We start from the raw sequence: 12,762 nt of genomic DNA on the forward strand, positions 1-12,762 counted from the left end.
TAATCCGAATCCCAGAGAGAGACCCCACATAGCCTGCAGCCGAAGGAAACTGACTCCCTGAAGGTTCACCGGGCTCTGGGGAATGCATCATCTGCCACTGACCCCAGCCGTCAGCCATCTGTGATTGTTTAACTTCAGCGTCTCTGAGGGCCAGCTGGGGAAAGCCAGGCAGGGAGCGCGGGGTCCGAATGCTCCACCCAGGCTCTGGGGGCACCAGCTACGTTTGGAGAACTGGGACCCAATAAACAGGGAATCAGCAGACCGCAGCTTGTTTGAAAGCTAATCTGGACTCTGTTGTAAACCAATCCTGGTGTGTGCTGCGGGCAGATTCACTAGGCAGGCCGGCTGTGGGCAGCAAATTATCTTGATCTCCTCACACCTTCTGCAGCTGGTGGGGACAACTGGCTCCATGGACCACAGTCTGGTGCATTCTGGGAATCCCTATGTTCCTCGGGGGGTGTTTGTTAATCAACAGAAGATACAAGACGCTGCAATAAAACCACCTCAGCACCACGTCGCAGAGCCTGGGTCAATTGACGTGGGCTCACGGTGCTAAACATTGCAGGGGAGACGTTGGGGCTCAGAGTGGAGTCTAGGTGCTGAGAGACTCCCCCCCGCACACACACCCATCACTGGGTTTCAGAGCCCAGGCTCCAGCCTGAGCCACAATATCTACCCTGCAGTTTTCTAGTCCCGCAGCCCAAACCCCGCAAGCCTGAATCAGCTGGTGTGGGCCAGCTGTGGCCGTGCTGTGGGTCTCTATTGCAGTGGACAGAGACTTCCCCTCTTTCCCCCAGCTGGGAAGGAGAGACGACACACGCTTCCTGGCTACTGTTGAGAATCCCTCCCCATCCCTGCCCGGCCCTGCCAGTCTCCCACTATTCAGGCTAGGCTGTGTCTGCTTCTAGCGGCCTCCGCTCGCCGCCTGCAGCCATGTGGCCCATGGCATGTGCGCCCTGAACTCAGACACTCTCAGAGTTCAAGGGCTGAGCCGTGGGGCCAGGGCCCTGTGAATGTGCCCCAGGACCAGCACTTGGCCACACCTGGCTTATTTCTGATGGGTTTATTTCCTGGGCAGCCTCTAAACGTAACATTCACCTGCAGATCTCCCAGCACTTTGGATCTGCATGAGCTAAGCCTCACAGCCCCCTGACGCTGAGGGGCAGGTATGATCGCCGATTTAGAAGGGGAAATCAAGGCACAGGGAGATTAAACCATTTACCCTACGTGACATGTGTGGGGGGGGGGAGAGTCAGCAGCATGTGCCCCAGGCCTAGCTCCTCTCCCCTGCCCCAGCCGCACTTCCTCTCCAAGGGGTTAAAGAAGCTGGTTTTATTTTCAAAGCCAGTTTCCCCCAAGTGCACCCCAGGGCCCACGCTGCTGCAAGAGAAGTAGCGTGAGTGAAAATTAAAGGCTTAGATTAGTGAATTATTTATCAGGGTGGTTGAGGATCCTGGCCCAAGCGCCCGGCCCCAGGGAGCGTCGCTGCATGTGCTGGGTGCTTTGGAAACCCGTGCAATAAATAAATGACTAGATAATACATTTGCCACCTAATAATTTGCCCCACGAAGGATTTGCCCCCATGCCCGAGCTGCTTGCACACTCAGGAAAGCTGCAACATGGAGAGCGAAGCAGAAAGAATCTCTTCCCGTCCAGGAAAGGCAGGAGAGGGGGTGAAACCCAGATCTAGGACGGTATTTAGGCTCCTAACTTACATTGCTATTAATGGAAGGAAGGAGCTTAATAACCTTGTGGATCTGGGTCTCACTTCCTCAGGCTTAGGGAGCAATCAATGGGCCAGGTTAAATTTAACAGCTGGGCAGGTGAATCCCAGTGCAGAGTTACTGCAGGCTGGAGAATTCATGGGCAACCAGCCAGTCTCCTCGTGTATGCAGAGACTCATAGAAATCTGGAAGGGACCTGAAGAGATACACAAGTCCAGCCCCCGGCGCTGAGGCAGGACCCAGGAAACCTAGGCAGCCCTGACAGGGGTTTGTCCAGCCTGTTCTTAAAAATCCTCCAGTGATGGAGATTCCACAACCTCCGTTGGAAGCCTGTCCCCCAGCTTAGAGTTGGAAAGTTCTTTCCTACTATTTAACGTAAAACTCCCTTGCTGAAGATAAAGCCAATTACTTCTTGTCCTACTTTCAGGGGACACAGAGAACAATTGATCACAGTCCTCGTTATAACAGCCCTTCGCCTATTTGGAAGACTTAGCAGGACTCCCCTCGGTCTTCTTTTCTCAAGGTTAAATGTGCCCAGTGTTTTTAACCTTTCCTCGTTGGTCCGATTTTCTAAAGCTTTTAGCATTTTTGTTGCTCTGCTCCGGATTCTCTCCAATTTACCCAGGTTTCCTGAAGTGTGGCCCCCGGAATGGGATACAGGACTCCAGCTGAGACCTCATCAGGGGTGAGCAGAGCGGGACCATTGCTTTCCACTTCTTACCTACACCACACCCCAGAATGATATTAGCCTTTTTCGCAACTGTATCCCACGGTTGACCCCTATTCAATTTGTGATCCTCTATCACCCTCAGCCCCTGTTCCACTGTGGTGCTGCTCCCCTCCGCCCTCCAGCCAGTTACTCCCCATGTGATAGCTGACTAGGTGGTAGCACGATGGAACAGGAGCTGGAACAGGAGTTTTGGGGGTTAAAGGGTAAAAGAGAGCGACTTTTCTAGGGGCAGATTTCATCATCACAACATGACATGAGTCAAACAAAGACTAAAGTTGCCAAGAAGAATGGGGGCATGAGGGGTGGATGGGTAATTAAAGGGCAGAGCGGAGTCACGCTCTAAGCTCCTATTATCCAGACATTTCGTTTGTCCCACCTGGTTCAGTCATCTCCCACAGACACGCTGGAAATTGTCATGCAAACACCGCCGGGCATGACGATGTGCCGGTAAGGAGACACTTTCTTCTTAGCAGCTGGCTGTTATTCCCCAGGAACTGATTCAGTCTCTGCAGATCTTCCCCCAAGAGTCTTCTCTCCAGCTGCTGCTCTGTGACTTAGCCACCCTGCCCCAGGAGGCTGTAATTGTGGAATTCCTGATGGCTGTCGTCTCTTTATATGAACGCTGCAGCTATGACATAATTCTGGAATTCCTTGCCTGCTGTAAGGCATATGGGCGGACGACGCTCTGGCAGATAAAGTACGTTGCTATTCATCATCGGTATAAAATGGGACGGATCTGCTTCAGCACTCCGAGGGGTACAGCTAGCTCGAACGTTGGAGGCTTGGGTCCTAGGAATGCAAAGATCCACCAGTGAAATGCTCCTCCTATGTGGCAGTGACTGACCCTGTGCCCAATATACTGTGTGTGTGTGTGGGGGGGGGGGGGGATATTTTACGACAGCTTACCCTCAAAACAGTTCACTCAGTAGAGGCAGATTTATGTTTCCAGTGGCAACTGACGAAAGCAGATTGCAGGAGGGATGAGGGGTTGTGGAGGTAGAGTCCACTGCAAAGGACTTTTAATCGAGTTGGGGCTTATCTTTATAATGTAAAAATAAGGCTTGGAGGATTGGGTTTTGTTTGTTTATTCTTCTTGTTTTTAACCCCGAGCTCTAGATCAGGAGTGGCCAGCCTGGTTTTCCCAGAGAAACACCGGCAGGGAGGATTGTTAATAAAGGCCTCATTTCTCCAAGCTGCTCACAAAATAGATGTTACTACATTAATAAATAAATAAAATAAATAAAAAGGGGCTTCTAACAATCTAACTCAAAGGACCTTCCCAACCCCATCGCTCCGCTTTCAAGCTCTCGCCTCTTCTGATCTCACCTCTAAAAATCAGGCCCCAAATCTCCTTCTGTGTGTTAACCAAAACTGAGACGATTAAAAGGGAAATAATTTTTTAAAAATTAATTTACTTCTCACCCTTTGTTTAGGGAGCCGCTGAAAGAAGAATCAACTCGTCAATTTCACTTCAGTTTCAGCTCAAGTCCCCCAGGCAGGAGCACCAGGCTCCAGTAGTTGGGTTGCAGACATCACAAAGGGTGTGAGAGAGCCCAAGCCAGGCCCAGTTCTATTTTGGGTTAATTTGTATTGATCCCAGGCTATTTAAAGTCTTATTTATCAAACATACATCTGGGTTTAAACTCCCCTGGCAGCATCTATTTAAGGTCTATTTTCAATCTTAGCTCTCTCCTCGGGGTTCTTTTCTCTGGAAATCAATCGTATGTTTGTTTACCCGGGTTACTAAACTAATGGAGATGCGCTGCTCTTGCAGGTGTTTCCCTGGTCAGTGTGTGTGTGAAATCACTGTGGAGACGCACCTGGTAAAACCGTGAGCTGGCATTGCTTGAAGAAGGGCTGGCTCTCTCCAAACATCCGTGTCTTTGCCTCGGCTTTTAGAGCTCGGTGTGTTCCCCTCGTCAGAACGTGGAAACTCCTCGTGGATTCCAGAGCGAAGGGTTTGTTGGTTGTGTCTTTGAGAAAGAGCCAGAAGTTGCAATCAATATCGCACTGACCTATCCATCAGAACTGTCAAAGGTTTCGGGAAGCCAGCCCACGCCACCGTCTGTTTCACCACCATCTCCCCCCCAGCCCTGTCTGGCTGCACCCCCTTTTCTCCACCCCCGCCATGATGAAACTTTAAAGAGGGACTCCAAGGCCTGGTAGATTAAGTGCAGGGAGGCCTGCGTGCTTTGAGCCCATTTGCCTCTTGGGACTGCAACGTAAATTCCTGGCACCGCAGAGAGGACAGAATTTGCATGCACAGGATTTCCAGTAAGTTTTTTCAGATTCTGTATGTGGTAGCAAAGCTGTTGGGCTGGGCTGGGCTGGGGGTGGGAGTAGAAAGCAGAGAGGAGCCGCAGGGTGACTACGGGGTGACTTCTTGCCGAATCTAATAGGGACAGGAGCTATGTTCCAGCCCTGAGCTCGGGGGGCGGGAGACGGGGAAGGAGAAGCTCACAGGATCTCTGGCTTTGTGCAGAGGGTGCAGAATGCCAGCCCGGTGCTCAGGATCCTGGCACCAAGCTGAGAGTGTGGTTAGATCAAAGGGAAAATCCAAACAGACCTGGGGTTTCAGAAAGCCCTGGGCAGCGAGTCTAGCTAGGGTGGCGAGCTGACACTGCAGCTTGTCACCTGCACGGCCCTGGGCCCATCCCGCTCACGTCGCATGTGGAAGTTAGTTCCAAGGTTCTGCCTCCGGTTCTTGCGCCCCATCAAAAAAGTCACCGCGTTTGGCCTGTGGGTGACTCTGTCTGCTAGGGGCCCGAGGCTGGGAGGGCAGAGGCAGCTGCAGCCAGGGGTGCTGCTGATGGAAACCATGTCTTTGGTGTCTGTTATTACTACTCCAAGCCATTGATCCAAAAGGCAGAGAAATATTACCCCCATTCTACCAAAGGGGAAACTGAGGCACAGCGCAGACAAGTGACTTGCCCCAGGCCAGTGGCAGAGCTGGGAATAGAATCCAGATCGTCCAAATCCCGGTTGCCCTATTCTGAAGGCCACAGTGCCTGAAACACAATAGAGAGGGGTGTAACAACCATGAGGTTCACAGGGATTTGGGGGAAATCAGGTGATGCCCTTGGCTTCTCTTTAAGAAGGGGCAGAGCCGGGATACGGGGAAAGCTGAATTTAGCACCTGGTCAGCACTGAGGAGTAAAATGTTTCCAAGCACAAAGGGCAGGTTGGCAGGTGCTCGTGCATGTGGGATAAATTCTCTACACCCAGACATACGCATGCAGAGCACAAGCACAGCTAGGCCCGGTGCGGCACAGGACAGCGGGATCTCGGGAACACCGGTGTAAATCTGGATTAGCCGAAGGCAATAGGTTTACACTGGCATAACCAAGCTCAGAACCTGGCCCTGAGCCTCTAGCCCATTGATCATTCATGTCTGGCTCTCGGAGGCCTGCAGCCACCACAATAGCATTCGCTTGCTGCCGGGCAGCCCTGGGGGCAATGTCCTCCCCTCACTCCATGAAGAGGGCAGACGGCCTAGTGCAGCTCAGCTGAAACCGGGAGTTTGAGTTCAGACACGGGAGTGGGTCAGCAGGGTTTTCTCTTGAGCTCTTCTCCCTAAGGAACAAGCCCTGACCTCCACCCTCCTCTCTCCTGGGACTGCCTAGAGATGCAGGCGGCTTGTTAGCGCCTAGTACCGAACGGCAGCCAGGCCTAATAGTCTCACCTCCAGCTTGTTTGCTGCACTCACCCCTGCATCTTATTTTTCAGGCCCTGTGCCCAGCAGAAAGGGGCCCTAGGTTTGAAATGGTGCCAGCCCAAGGCCCCGAGCCTGCAAAGACTTGTGCACGAGTTTAACTTTAAGCGTACGAGCAGGACCAAAGCCCTCTGTGCCCTGTGCCAGGGGGTTTGCTGGGGCTGCATCGTGCTTCACGAGAAGCAGGGGCGTAAGTCTTTGCCCTCAGCGTCCACAACGGCACAGTTACAAAGCTCTGTCACAAACCAAGAGCGGGTTGTCGCGTAGTCAGTTCTGGTCTGATGCAGAATGAAAACCAAAAGCCAAACTCTTGACATTTTTCACGCCATGGAATTCTTGTTTTCCAGCCAGCCCTTAAAAAAAAAAAGTAATCAGACCCAGGGTTTGTCCGGGGAAGCCCCATGCACCCCAAAGCTGGGAGGGATCTGTAAAACGGCCCATCAACACTTTTTTCCATGGAAAATGGTGTGTTTGAGTAAATGAGAATTTTTGCAGAAAGCTGCTAACTTTCCTCAAAAGTTGGCTTGGGGATTTTTTTCCCCCACCGCAGTTTCTGGCCAAAATGATTTGGCTTCTGATGAAATGTTGACATTTTCCACAGACCCCTCCCCCTGCCCTTTTCGTACCAGCTCTAAGCTGTCGCACGGATCTGGCTCACGCTCATGTTCAAACAGCCCTGTTCTGAGACCCCAGCAAGCACAGTCAGGCACAGTCATTCCCAGCTCCCATGTGGCCAGCAGACCTTCCCCACCTGTGTGTTTTCACAGCAAGCTCAGACTTTTGGAAAGTTCCAAAGTTGCCATGAACCATAGGCCCCAACTCCCTGGGTGCTCTGTGGCTGGAGCACCCCCCCCCCCCCACAAAAAAAATAATGGGTGCTCAGCACCTACCAGTCCGCAGTGCCCCGTTCGGTGGTGCGCCAGTTAGCTAATCTGAGGCACCACCAAACAGCTGATCAAGGACGACGCCAAACACGTGTTTTGTGGCTTGGGGGAGGGTGGAGAGCAGCAAGCAGTGGGGGGCCCGGGAAGGGGGCAGAGCGGGGGTGGGAAGAGAGGGGGAGAGGGCGGGGCCTCAGGGGAAGGGGTGGAGTGGGGGTGAGGCCTTGGGGCGCAGCAGGGGTGAAGCACCCCCAGGGAAAAGTAAAAGTCGGTGCCTACGTCATGAACTCCCATTGTGCATTTCACGGATGGTTTCTTTGCAGCAATGGTGCTCTCAGCTCTGCCCAGTGGTGACTAGGGTGATCAGATGAGAGGGAGAAAATATCGGGACATGGAAGGGGGGGGGGGGGAGATCTGCCGGCGGAGGGAAAAAAAAAAAAAAGGGAGTGCTGCCGACGGAACGAAACATCGGGACAAATTGCGTCCGGACCAAAGATTGGTCAGGACGCGGGACAAACACCTAACTATCGGGACGTCTGGTCACCCTAGTGGCGACATTCCCCCAGACGGGTGAGGAGCTGGAGGCAGAGAGCAGTGCAGTGACTTACCCAAGGTCCCACAGCGAGTCTGTGGCAGAGCTGGAAATAGACACCCCCGCCCCCCCTTGCGCTAGGATCCCCATGCTCAGCGCTTTCCCTTCGCCTGGCCTGGGTGAGGCTCAGGTATCAGCATGTTACCACATCACAGGGTAGCAGTCAGCACAAAGGACCGGAGTTTGGGCCTTTGCCAGAGCGGAGCGGCTTTTCTCCTCTCCCCTCTTCTAATCGATACAGCCCAGCCAAGCTCCCAGCAGGCCCTGTGCACCTGTGGGACGCCATTTCACGTGCAATGGTTTGCAGCAAAGTTTTGGGTTATGCTGCTGAAACGGCACCTGGGAGAAAGGGGACGAGACAAACCACGCGGCGGGATGGACATGGTGACAGTGCGCCAGGGAAGCAAAAAGCCACCTCAACGTCTTTGCCGGCTGTCTGCAAGGGACCCACAAACTGCGGTCTAAGCCCTGAGCGCAGACAAGCAGGGCCAGGCGCTTTACGGCCTGGCACCCGGCTCCGAGTAGCAGCCACTGCCCCAGTGTCACTCAGAGTCCAAAGCAGTGGGGAGGGGGTTGGTTGTGTGGGGCGGGCTGCAGGCTGCCATGGGGATGGAGGCTGACAGTGGATGGAGGTTGGGCAGGGTGGCGGGAGAGATGGGGTGGGAGGAGGATATTGGCTCAACGATAGGTTTGGTTCGGCTGAGGTCCTTGGCCCAGTTCGCCACAGGCAGAAGCACCTGTTAGGGCAAGTGCTGACGCTGACCCTCCCTCACTGCAGCTGGAACAAGGGACCACCCAACCGGCTCACGTGGAGTCCTGCCTCCTGCAGCTTAGAGACCTGGCCTGGCAGAGCTGGTCCTAGAAGCAGCCATGCGCCTCTCTCCCCACTGGAGTTTTTTCCTTCTCTCCCCCCCATGATGAGAAGGGCAAGCCCCCCACCCTGGGCGTCAGCGCTCCTCCATCCGCCTGCTTTTCAGAGCTTGTTTCCCAAGCCCCAGGGAAGATCACAGGCCTTGCAACTCCAGGGGTGACTGCTGGATGTCCCTCCCTGCGCTGGGGCTGGACTGGTGCGAAAGCTCTGAGCATGGAGCACCTGCTACTGCAACAGCCTGAAATCAGAGGAGGGGGAAGTCGAGATTCGCACATTTGCTGCCCCTGCTGCAGTGTCATGTAATTCCCCAAGGGGCAGTAGGTTATTTCCCTCGTGTTTTACAACTGCAATTAAAAGAACCAGCTGCTGACACCCCGAGGGATAATATACATTAGAAAAAGGAAACAAAATATTTTGAAGAAAAGTCCCCAAATGGTCTTTTTTTTTAAATAAAAAAAGGTTAATTTTTTGTTTTCCATTTTTTCCAATTAAACCTGAAACATTTTCATTCCCCACTCCTTCTTCCCATTTTCTAGGGACAAAATGGGGTGTGGGGTGGGGGGGAGTTGAATAGATTGAAAATTTCAAAAAATTTAGATGGAAAAAATTCACATTTTTTTCCCAAAAGTTTTCCCATTTTTGAGCAGCTCTTAAGGGGAGTGGGGGGAGAGAGAGGAGTGAAATGCAGAACCTTCCCCATTGGAACATGTTCATTTTCTTTGGTAACAATTTCTAAATAATGAGAAAATCATTTCTTTTTGAAACCTGCCAAACAAAGACAATTTGAAAGTTCCCCATGAAGTTTCTTGACCGTTTTGCCACCAGATCTAGTGAAGTTCCCAAGGATCGTGGTGGATTCTCTGTGGCTGATGATTTTTAAATCAAGATTGGACATTTTTCTAACAGATCTGCTCTAGGAGTTATTGTGGGGAAGTTCTCTAGCTTGGGCTATCCAGGGGGTCAGAGTAGATGATCCCTTGTGGCCTTGCAATCTATGAACAGAGTCATTTTCCCCTCTCCCCAGCTCCAGGGAGTCCATATCCAGGGCAGAATTCACCCAGGCTGGGAGGGTGATGGGGACCCACTAGAATAACAAAGAGGTTAATAAGAGCCTGGGTACGCTTGCATCTCTGGGGCTTTGGCTGAGATATTGAGGGTTCGTTCCTTGATTGAAGGAAGGTGGAAGAAGTGGTGTTGCTTGTCGGATGGATTTTCTTACGTCCCTCTGCAGACTCTCCGATAAGCAACGTGCAAAACAAACCAGCCACCTGTTTGCATTCTAGGCACATTAGCAAAGTGCCTTCCCCACTGTGGTTTTGGTGCAGCTCAATCGTTTCTTATGGAGAGTTAAGCGGAGGGACAGCTGTGAGAAGTCCGTTAGACTCAGCTGTTCCTGACCAAAGGCCTGGCTGGCATCCTGCCCCCAGTCACCACGCCAAGTGCTGTAAAAGGAGTCGTCCTCCCAAGACACCCCCAGAGGTTTCTGTTGCCCAAGAACAGCCTGGGCTTCTTTTGTAACATGCCAGGCGCCTCCGCACCACATTGCTGGGTGCTTCAGATATGCCTGCAGTGGTGACATGAAACAGGCATCAAAGCATGCATGAGTCGAACCCCTCGGAGGTGGGCTGAGATATTTGTAGTGACAGGTTCAAATCCTGGCAATCTCAATTCAAGCATTTCATCCCTCCCAGCCAGCTACACCAAGTCCCGGGCAATTTAGCCCATGGGCACCTTTCAGACAAGGGCTTAAATATATACTGACTATTGGTGCTAAGTGAATGCTAAGATCCCATGGCACTTTTATAAAAACCTAATGGTTTGTCCCAGCCCAGTTACCACCATTCACTCTTCTGTTGTGTGTGTGTTGCCTGCTGTCCTCCACCCCAGAGACAGCTGCATTTCAATGGTGCTGATCCTGCAAAAGGCTCCTGGCAATCCCCATCACCACCTGACACCCTGTCTGCCCAGAGCGCGCTCATTGCAGGATCGGGGCTGTGGTTTGCAGAGCACTTTGGCAGGAAAGGCTCAACAGAAAGTATCAGACTAATTATTTCACCCATAATATCCCAATGCCCGCACCCTGGGGTGCACCACTCCAGAGTTTTCCACTCTAGGATGGCTCTCGTTTTTTGATCCCAGTTCAAGAGGGAGGCTCTCGGGGTTACTTCAGGATACAAAATACCGTCACTCAGACAAGTTCAGCCAAACCTCCGTTCATCTTCAGTACCCTCAGCTGTGGGGACGAGGGTTACAGCTTGTGAAACTAGCCCAGTGGAAATATTATTCTGATTCATCATCATATCCTCTACAAATGTTTTAAAAACTTAAACAGCGAATGTAAACATTCAAGAGGGCCTTCTTTTATGAAGAAAAAACACCCTGCTCTCCGACCTGCGTGGGTTTCTCCGGGAAGCGCGTTTCCAAACAGCAGTCTAGGAAATCTTCTGAGCCCGCTGACGTAAATCAGCATCGATCTGCTGACAGACAGCAGCTGAGGATCTGGACCTTTCGAGCCAGAAGATGGGGAAGACCCTGGGAACAATTGCCCAACGTTTTCTGGAACACAGGGTCAGAATTCCTGGGCAGGCCTTAAGGTGGGATCAATGCAAGGGGCAAGTTCTGTTCTCAGGTGCCCTTCTGCCGCAGACGCTAGCCACGTTGAAATGAGAAATTAGGCACAATTTTTTAAAGTCGTGCGGGGGAGCAGCCATGGGAACAAACGACCAAAGGAAGAGGGGACTCGTCAGCTCTTGGCATCTTGTCTGCCTTTTTGGGAGCAGCTTTTGTCAAATACAAGTTACTGGGCTCAGCACAGGGGTGAAATTTAACAGCCTGCATTATGCAGAGTCAGACTAGATGATCTAATGGTCCTTTTGGTAACTAACTCTCTCCTCCCCCCACCCCGACTTTCAACAGAGCTAGGTGGGGGTACAAGAGCCGTGCCTGCCCTTTTAACTCTATGTGCGTTAGACCCACACAGTCCAGCCACACTACAAGTACTACAATACGAACAGTGAACTGTGACACAATGGGCCCGTCAGTCATTTTGCACCCCTATGAAATGCGACCAGTCTGATTCAATAGTGTTTTCACAGCCCTTTGCACAGGTGCAGGGGAGCAGAACCAGGGCCTGTTTTTTTCCAACACACCCCAATGTGTTTTTATACAGCTCAATCCCCTAATAACCTACTCAGCTTTGCTCGTGTGCTTTATACCGCCTCAGAAACAAGCAAGTGCATGTGGCCTCATCCCATGGGATCGTTAGAGTTTATTTCTTACACAGCAGTAAGTTATGCTCTTTGTAGATCTCCAATTTCTTTGCAGGCTGTTGAAGCAGTTACCACACAGTGATCGTCCTTATCCCAGAGGGTGACCTTAGTACCAGACCTTTGCTTGGGGGAGGGGGGGGTCACATAACCTGTGCTGACGACTTGCAAACCTCAGAACAAGGGCAGCTGGCGTAACAAACTGCCCACTGAGAAGAGAATGCTGATTCCCAAGCGTAAGCGACAGCGGCACGTTCTCTCGCTGTGTGGTTTGTGCTTAGCTAATCACTCCCGAGGAGGAAGAAAAGCCTAAATTGATCCTACAGACTCCTTGTAAAGAAAGAACCCAGCTAATAGTCATCTTTCAGCTGAGTGTGCGCATGAACACTGAGATCAGAGGTAAAAGCATATATACCCCCCCACCCCCGTGATTAAATCAGAAATTATGGCCGACTCAGAAGTCTAAATGCTAAGTGCTTTCTTTTCCCTAGCAGGAGAGGCAGAAATAGCATTGGTTATCTTCTGCCAAACCCCGAGATCACATTCTTTTCTCCCTCCTCAACAGAAGGGGCGGAGTGGTGCCATCTTGAAACCTATCAGTGTGTTCTGCTAATCAAGTTACCCAGTGCCTTGGCAATGTACAATGCCAGGTGCAAAAAGGCAGCTACATCTCTTCATTGCGGTCACGGCCATTAGCGTGCAAGGGAGACATTCCTCTCTGATCCAGCCCGGCCATCGTTTTAGGTCTTGCTGCAACATTTAAAGTCATCCTCTCATAGTTTCCAAGGCCAGAAGGGACCATTAGATCATCTAGTCAGTGGTTAGTTTCAGCATATAGAACAGTATAGACACGCCATTGTATGAAATGTAATTTGTACCGACTTCGCTAGTGATTTTTATGTAGCCTGTTGTAAAATTAGGCAACTATCTAGATGAGTTGAGTATCCCCTGGAAGACTACTGCGTACCCCCAGGGGTATGCGTATC

At 51.6% G+C, this 12,762-nt stretch overlaps 1 protein-coding gene across 1 annotated transcript in view; it reads right to left on the bottom strand.

Annotated features, from left to right (window-relative positions):
• The window catches only part of KCNQ4 (potassium voltage-gated channel subfamily Q member 4), an 83,766-nt gene extending 79,265 nt beyond the window's left edge, over positions 1 to 4,501 (bottom strand). Inside the window, exons 1-2 of the mRNA XM_039511372.1 lie at positions 4,275 to 4,501; positions 2,831 to 3,243 (exon numbers count right to left, since the gene is read on the bottom strand). The gene's annotated coding sequence lies outside the window, so the exon portion shown is untranslated. The remainder of the gene's footprint in view (positions 1 to 2,830; positions 3,244 to 4,274) is intronic.
• Positions 4,502 to 12,762: the final 8,261 nt, after the last annotated feature.

This window comes from Mauremys reevesii, linkage group 23 (genome assembly GCF_016161935.1).
Source record: "Mauremys reevesii isolate NIE-2019 linkage group 23, ASM1616193v1, whole genome shotgun sequence".
NCBI classification, from domain to species: Eukaryota; Metazoa; Chordata; order Testudines; family Geoemydidae; genus Mauremys; species Mauremys reevesii.